Source organism: Hyaena hyaena, unplaced genomic scaffold (genome assembly GCF_003009895.1).
Source record: "Hyaena hyaena isolate Hyena2069 unplaced genomic scaffold, ASM300989v1 scaffold_368, whole genome shotgun sequence".
Classification (NCBI taxonomy): Eukaryota; Metazoa; Chordata; class Mammalia; order Carnivora; family Hyaenidae; genus Hyaena; species Hyaena hyaena.
The window spans coordinates 1231105-1240161 of NW_024080989.1; positions in this window are offsets into that span (position 1 = coordinate 1231105).

The following is a 9057-nucleotide window of genomic DNA, read 5'->3' on the forward strand; positions in this document are numbered from 1 at the left end:
ATCCCTTGGGTAAATTCCTAGCAGTGCTATTGCTGGGTCATAAGGGAGTTCTATTGTTAGTTTCCTGAGGAACCTCCACACTGTTTTCCAGAGGGGCTGTACCAGTTTACATTCCCACCAACAGTGTAGGAGGGTGCCCGTTTCTCCACATCCTCGCCAGCATCTAGAGTTCTCTGATTTGCTCTTCTTTTTTATTTATTAATTTATTTAAATTTTAGCTAAAATACAGTGCAACATTGGTTTCAGGAGTAGAATTCAGTGATTCATCACTTATATACAAAACTCAGTGCTCATCACAAGTACTCTTTTTAGTACCCATCAGAATAGAAGGAGAGATAACAGTTTTTCCAGACAAACTAAAACCCAAGGAGTTCATCACCACTAAACCAGCCCTACAGGAGATCCTAAGGGGGACTCTGTGAGTGGAGTGTTGAAAGACTACAAAGGATGAGAGACATCACAACAAACATGAAACCTACAGATAACACAATGACTCTAAATCCATGTCTTTCAGTAATAACACTGAATGTAAATGCACTAAATGCTCCACTTGAAAGACATAGGGTATCAAAATAGATTTAAAAAAAACAAGACCCAACTATTTGCTGTCTATAAGAGACCCATTTTAGACCTGCGAACACCTTCAGATTGAAAGTGAGGGGATGGAGAAGCGTCTATCATGTTACAGGAAGTCAAAAGAAAGCTGGAGTAGCCATACTTCTATCAGACAAACTAGATTTTAAACTAAAGGCTGAAACAAGAGATGAAGAAGGACATTATATCATAATTATGGGGTCTATCCACAAGAAGAGCTAACAATTATAAATGCTTATGCATCCAATTTGGTAGCACCCAAATATATAAAAACAATCACAAACATAAGCAATCTTATTGATAAGAATGCGGTAATTGCAGAGGACTTTAAACTGCCCTTAGAGCAATGGACAGGTCATCTAGGCAGAAAATCAAGAAACAATGGCCCTGAATGATACATTGGACCAGATGGACTTGACAGATGTCCTCAGAGCTTTTCATTCTAAAGCAGCAGAATACATATTCTTCTTGAGTGCACATAGAACATGCTCCAAGATAGATTACATACTGGGTCACAAAACAGCACTTGATAAATATAAAAGAACTGAGATCATTCCAGGCACATTTTCAGATCACAATGATATGAAATGTAAAATCAACCACAGGAAAAGTTTGGGAAACTTTCAAATGCATGGAGGCTAAAGAACATTCTACTAAAGAATGAATGGCCAACCAGGCAATTAAAGAAGAAATTAAAAATATATGTAAACAAATGAAAATGAAAACACGACCATCCAAACAGTTTGGGATGCAGCATAGGCAGTCTTAAGAGGAAAATATATTGTAATCCAGGCCTATCTCAAGAAACAAGGAAAATCTCCAATACAAAATCTAACAGCACACCTAAAGGAACTATCAGCAGAACAGCAAAGAAACCTCAAGGCTAGCAGAAGAAGAGAAATGATAAAGATCAGAGCAGAAACAAACAATATAGAATCCCTCCCCCACCAAAAACAGTAGAACAGATCAATGAAACTAAGAGCTGGTTTTTTGAAAAAATAAACAAAAGTGATAACCCCCTAGCCAGACATCTCAAAAAAAAAAAAAAAAAAGAAAGAGAGAGAGAGAGATAGAGGACCCAAATAGATAAAACCACAAATGAAAATGGAGTTATCACAACTAATCCCTCAGAAATACAAAACAATTATCAGAGAATTCTATGAAAAATGATATGCCAACAAACTGGACAACTGGAAGAAATGGACAAATTCCTAAACTTCCACACACTGCTAAAACTCAAACAGGAAGAAATAGAAAATTTGAACAGACCCATAACTAGTGAAGAAATTGAATCAGTTATCAAAAATCTCCCAACAAATAAGAGTCCTGGGCAAGATGGCTTTCCAGGAAAATTCTACCACACATTTAAAGCAGAATTAATCCCTGTCATTCTCAAGCTATTCCAAAAAGTAAAAATGGAAAGAAAGCTTCTGGACTCATTCTATGAAGCCAGCATTACCTTGATTCCCAAACCAGACAGAGACCCCACAAAAAAGGAGAACTACAGGCCAATATCCCTGATGAACATGGATGCAGAATTTCTCAGCAAGATACTAGCAAATCAAATTCAATAGCATATAAAAAGAATTATTCACCATGATCAAGTGGGATTCATTCCTGGGTTATAGGGATGTTTCAGTATTCACAAATCAATCAATGTGAAACATCACATTAATAAAAGAAAAGATAAGAACCATGTGATCCTGTCAATATGTGCAGAAAAAGCATTTGACAAAATATAGCATCCCTTCTTAATAAAAACCCTCAAGAAAGTCAGGATAGAAGGAACATACCTACACAACATAAAAGCCATATATGAAAATCCCACAGCTAACATCATCCTCATTGGGGGAAAAACTGAGAGCTTTTCCTCTGAGATCAGGAACACGACAGGGATGTCCACTCTAACCACTGTGGTTTAACAGTGTTGGAAGTCCTAGCACCAGCAATCAAACAACAAAATGAAATAAGAGGCTTCAGAATTGGCAAAGATGAAGTCAAAATTTCACTTTAAAAAAAATGTTTTTATTCATTTCTGAGAGAGAGAGAGAGAGAGAGAGAGAGAAAGCAGGGGAGGGTTAGAGAGAGGGAGACACAGAATCTGAAGCAGGCTCCAGGCTCTGAGCTAGCTGTCAGCACAGAGCCCGACACAGGGCTCGAACCCATGAACCACGAGATCATAACCTGAGCTGAAGTCGGAAGCTCAACCAACTGAGCCACCCAGGCGCCCCTCAAACTTTCACTTTTTGCTACATGAAAAACTCTACATGAAAAACTCCAAAGACTACACCAAAAGGCTGCTAGAACTGATCCATGAATTCAGCAAAGTCACAGGGTACAAAAATCAATGTACAGAAATTGGCTGCATTTCTATGCACCAATAATGAAGCAACAGAAAGAGAAATCAAGAAACTAATCCCATTCACAATTGCACAAAAAACCATAAAATACCTAGGAATAAACCAAACCAAAGATATAAGAGATCCATATGGTGAAAACTATAGAAAACTTATGAAGGAAATTGAAGGAGACACAAAGAAATGGAAAAACATTCCATGCTCATGGATTGGAAGAATAAATATTGTTAAAATGTCAATACTATCCAAAGCAATCTACACATTCAATGCAATCCCAATCAAAATTGCACCAGCATTCTTCTGAAAGCTAGAACAAACAATCCTAAAATTTGTATGGAATCACAAAAGACTCTGAATAGCCAACATAATATTGAAGAAGAAAGCCAAAGCGGGAGGCATCACAATCCCAGACTTTAGCCTCTACTACAAAGCTGTAATCATCAAAACAGTATAGCATTGGCACAAAGACACAGAGACCAATGGAATAGAATAGAATAGAGAACCCAGAATTGGACCCACAAATGTATGGCCAGCAGGAGAGTACCAGGGGAAAAAAAAGACAGTCTCTTTAGCAAATGGTGCTGTACATCAACATGCAGAAGAATGAAACTAGACCACTTTCTTACACCATACACAAAAATAAACTAAAAATGGATGAAAGACCTAAATGTGAGACAGGAAACCATCAAAACCTTAGAGGAGAAAGTAGGCAACAACCTCTTTGACATCAGCTGCAGCAATTTCTTATGCAATACATCTCCATAGGCAAGGGAATTAAAAGCAAAAATGAACTATAGGGACCTCATCAAGATAAAAAGCTTCTGCACCGCAAAGGAAACAATCAACAAAATTAAAAGGCAACTGACAGAATGGGAAAAGATAGTTGCAAATGACATATCAGATAAAGGGCTAGTATCCAAAATCTATAAAGAACTTACCAAACTCCACACCCCCCAAAAAAAATAATCCAGTAAAGAAATGGGCAGAAGACATGAATAGACACTTTTCCAAAGAAGACATCCAGATGGCCCACAGATATGTGAAAAGATGCTCAATGTCACTCATCATCGGGGAAATACAAATAAAAACCACACTGAGATACCACCTCAGACTGGTCAGAGTGGCTAAAATTAACAGATCAGGAAACAACAGATGCTGACGAGGATGTGGAGAAACAAGAACCCTCTTGCACTGTTCATAGGAATGCAAACTGGTGTAGTGGCTCTGAAAAACTGTGGAGGTTCCTCAAAAAATTAAAAATAGAACTCCCCTATGACCCTGGAATAGCACTACTGGGAATTTATCCAAAGGATACAGGAGTGCTGATTCATAGGAGCACATGTGCCCCAATGTTTATAGCAGCACTTTCAACAATAGCCAAGTTATGGAAAGACCCTAAATGTCCATCAACTGATGAATGGATAAAGAAGATGTAGTTTATATATACAATGGAATACTATTTGGCAATGAGAAAGAATGAAATCCTGCCATTTGCAGTAACGTGGATGGAACTGGAGGGTATTATGCTAAGTGAAGAAGTCAGTCAGAGAAAGATATCACATGTTTTCACTCATATGTGAAACTTAAGGAACTTAACAGAAGATCATGGGGGAAAGGAATAGGAAAAAAATGGTTACAAACAGAGGGGGAGGCAAACCATAAGAGACTCTTAAATACAGAGAACAAACTGAGGTTTGATGGGGGCCTGGGGGAGAGGGAAAAATGGGTGATGGGCATTGAGGAGGGAACATGTTGTGATGAGCACCAGGTGTTGTATGTAAGCCATAAACCACAGAAATCTACCCCCAAAACCAAGAACACACTGTATGTTTGGCAATTTGACAATAAATTATATTTTTAAAAATAAAAAATGAATAAAATCATTAAATTAATAAAAAGAAATAACTGGACAGAAAAAAAAAGAGATAATTCAACTAATTGTTTCAGTGTCCAACAGGAGGCAAATATCTAAGAAGTGAAGAATTAACTTATACAGAATCCCAAGGCCTCAGAGAGAAGATAAGACCCCAATCACCTAATCTTTCTTACGGTGCCACTTTGCTCCACACAGATCTGTTGATGCTTTTTTAGGGGCTGGCAGCTGAAGAAGATGGTTACCTGAGTTGTAAGAGACTTAGATGTAATGAGGGTAAGGGCCTCAGCATTGGCCTCTAATCAGCTTGAGCCAATTTGTCAGGGAGATGAGTTTTTTCTTAGTTCCCCAGTGTTCTTTGCACTTTGGTAGTCCATCTTTGACCCCTAGGAGTGCCTCACATTCTCACTGTCTCATCTTTCTGCTGAATTCTATGTAGCTGACTGATGTTAGCCTAAAGGGCTTCCCACTCCCAGGGGAGGTGAGTTTAAGAGAGATTAAAGCTGGGGCGCCTGGGTGGCTTAGTCGGTTGAGCGTCCGACTTTCGCTTAGGTCATGATCTCGCGGTTTGTGGGTTCGAGCCCCACGTCAGGCTCTGTGCTGACTGCCAGCTCAGAGCCTGGAGCTTATTTCAAAGTCTGTGTCTCCCTCTCTCTCTGACCCTCCCCTGCTCACGCTGTTTCTCTCTCTCTCTCTCCTAGAAATAAAAATATTTTTTAAAAAAGAGAGAGATTAAAGCTAAAGTTATAGAGATGATGCTCTGAAAGGTGCCATTTTTTGGCATCAACCTGTTGGGAGGAGTGTAAGCAGGGGAAGAATCAGGGCCACTAGGAAAATGTTGCTTAAAACAATACAACCCAGATTCCCTAAGGTTGGTTTTGAAAGGAGTCTTGCCTGGGAGAAGGGTAAACTGAATTGTGTGACTCTAAATTTGTCCTGTCTCACCTTCTTGATGGTCTCTTGATGATTATGACCACAACCATGCAGACCTCAAAGGGCCAAGGATGCCCATCCTTCTGCCCATAGTGCCTGGCAGCATATGAGAAACAAGCTTGGAATATTAATATATATGTGAGAGTACTTAAGGCTAGGTGATAATCAAAGTTAAATAAATGTGGTGAGTACCTAAATCTAGATAATCTGATTATAGACTAGTCTGCTCTCAGATATTCACAGGCTTACAGCAATGTAGGTGCCTGGAAATTAACAGATCTTTTTCCAGCTCCTAGTCTCCTTCCACATGGGAAACTCTATCTTTAATACACACCTCTGGGAATACCAACCTAGATATGTGGACTCTCAAAGTCTAAGCTAAGAGAATGAGGAGAAGCCCTCTCTACCCATAGTCTGCCCTTCCTGTTCCAATTTATAGTAGTAATTAAATATTTGAGTTTAGCCTCTGGTGCCAGATTCTCTGAGTACAAACTCCCACTCTACCCTCTTAACAGTTTTGATCAGGGTTGAGTTAACATTACTGTTTTTTTTTTTTACATTTATTTATTTTTTTGAGAGACAGAGCACAAGTGGGGGGGGGGGGCGAGCAGAGAGAGGAGACATAGAATCCAAAGCAGGCTCCAGGCTCCGACCTGTCAGCACAGAGCCCAACACGGAGCTCGAAACCACAAACTGAGATTGTGACCTGAGCCAAAGTCGGACGCTTAACCAACTGAGCCACCCGGGTGCCCCTGAGTTAACATTTCTAACCTTACCTTACGTCCTTTTCAAATGGATGTGGCTCAACTCTTTAGACTATTACAATGATTATATTTAAGAATGTGACTTCACAGCCCCAAAATTCATGCAAGACAAAATACACTCACACATAGTAACTGGAATGTGAAGTAATTTCTTTACCAAGCCTAAATATGCTGAGTAGGAGCTTGTTTTCTCATAAATGTAAATATAAATATAATCATGAGTACTGTTGTTATCATTTTGAGACACACACACACAGAAAGAGAGAGAGGAAAAGAAAAGCATTTACTTAAAGAATTGGCTCACGTGATTATGGGAGCTCACAAGTCCCAAGATCTGCAGTCAGTAAGCTGGAAGCCAGGAGAGCTGATGGAGTAGTTTTAGTCCAAGGGCAGGAGGCTGATGTCCCAGCTTAGCAGTCAGGTAGGTAGCCATTCTCTCTTACTCAGCCTTTCTAGTCTATTCAAGTCTTCAGTTGATTGGCTGAAAGCTACCACGTTATCAAGTGCAGTCTGCTTTACTCAGTCTACTGATTCACATTTAATCTCATTCAGAAATACCCTCACAGACACACCTAGGGTAATGCCTGACCAAATATCTGGGAATCTTGTAAAGTTGACAAAAAAAAGTTGACCCAGTAAAGTTGACACATAATTATCATCACAGGGACTAAAAAAATATGTCCTTCCTTCTTTTCAAACTTTTACTCAGGGCTAAGGCGTAGGATGGAAGTGAGATGGGAAAGTATCAATGAGATCTGGGTTGCCACAAGTCAAGTAATTAAGACAGCAGACTTAAAAACCAAAAGGAAGCAGGCATTTTTTTTTTTTTTTTTTAATTCCAAAGACTCTAAGGTCACTGTCTTAGTTTGCTCCAGCTGCCATAGCAAAATATCACACACTGGGTAACTTAACAGAAATAAACTTTCTCACAGCTCTGGAGTCTAGAAATCCAAGACTAAGGTCCAGCAGGTTCAGTTTCTGGAAGGCTTCTTTTCTTACATACAGCCTTCTTTTTGTGTCCTCACATGGCCTTCCTCAGTGCACGTGCACTTCCGATGTCTCTTCCTCTTCCTATAAGGATACCAGTTCTATTGGTGTAGGGCCCCACTTTTAATGACTTTATTTAACTTTAATTACCTCCCTAAAGGCCTTGTCTCCAAATACAGCCACAGCGGGGACTAGGGCTTCAACATAGGAATTGGGGAACACAATCCAGTGTTTATAGAGTAGTCATGGCTTCCTCCAGCCCAAACCCAATAAAGGGAAAGATGATGGATTTCAAAAGGCATCATCATAATGAAAAGCAATAAATTGCCAATGTAATCACTAGTATTGTCATTATCATTTTTATATTGAGACATTAAGAACCTATTCATGACACATTTGCTGTTTCACAAAGGGAACTTGAAAAATCAATTTATTCAGCAATGTTTATTGAGCATCTTTGATACACCCAACTAGCTACTTTTGGTGGGGAGGATAACACAACCCCTGCCTTTAAGGTGTTCCTATTTGTAGGAATGTTTAAACACATGCACACTCACACATATCTAGAATCCAAAGTAGAAAGGGATAAATGTAACAGAAGAAGTAATGGAATATGCTATAGGAATTTGGGAGAAAAAGAAATATATAGTTACTTATAGTCATCCTTTATTGAGCATTTACCATGTGCTTGGGAGTTAGCTTAATCATGATTGTCAGTTTTTAGATCTTATAAGACAGACAATAGTTCAACTCATAATTTAATAAGTACTGTATGTATCTGTGAGTGAAATTTAATACTCTGGTCAAAGCAGCTCATTTCTTCCAGAAAAGCCATAAATTTGCTTGGAGTGACTTGATGGTTGGTGGTCAGGTGCCTAAGAAAAGTGGGATGGGAGAGTGGGTTTCATATTTCAGCAGGAACTGACCTCTGCTGGGGAAGTGGATGGAGGTTTAATAATGTGGCCAAAATCTGAAGTATAAAGAGAGGGGCTCCTACCAAGGCCAGACCCAGTTGCCCCCAGCCCTCTCCATCTAGAGAGGAGGGGAAATTTGCTCTTCAACGTCATTGTGATTACCAAAAGGCCACAATGGCTAAGAGGCAGCCGGTGCCCTGATATCATTTTGTACATTCTGGGCTTAAAAGTAGGAAGGAGGAGTAATAATAAATAGATCAAGAAAGAGATTTGAAAATAATGGTATAGGAGTGGTGTACAAAAACAGAGCAGTAGAAACAGAAGCAGCTTTAGTATTGAGCACCTGCTGCGTACCAGGAGCTTTATGGCTTTGTGTATGTTATCTCATCTAATTCTCCAGTGACCACCTAGGCTATGATGCAGCTAGAAACAGGTTACCAGAGCAGAGGCTCAACAACTTGCTCAAGCACAGGCACATAAGCAGCAGAGCTGAGCTTGGAGCTCTTCCTCCTTCCAATCAATGAGCCCTGACCACAGTCAACTAAATCCCAACCAGGTGCCTTTCCTGCCTGGGTCAGTCCTTCCTGGCAGCTGGTGTTTGGCAGCAGGAAGAGAATGAAAGTTTGGGGGATGAT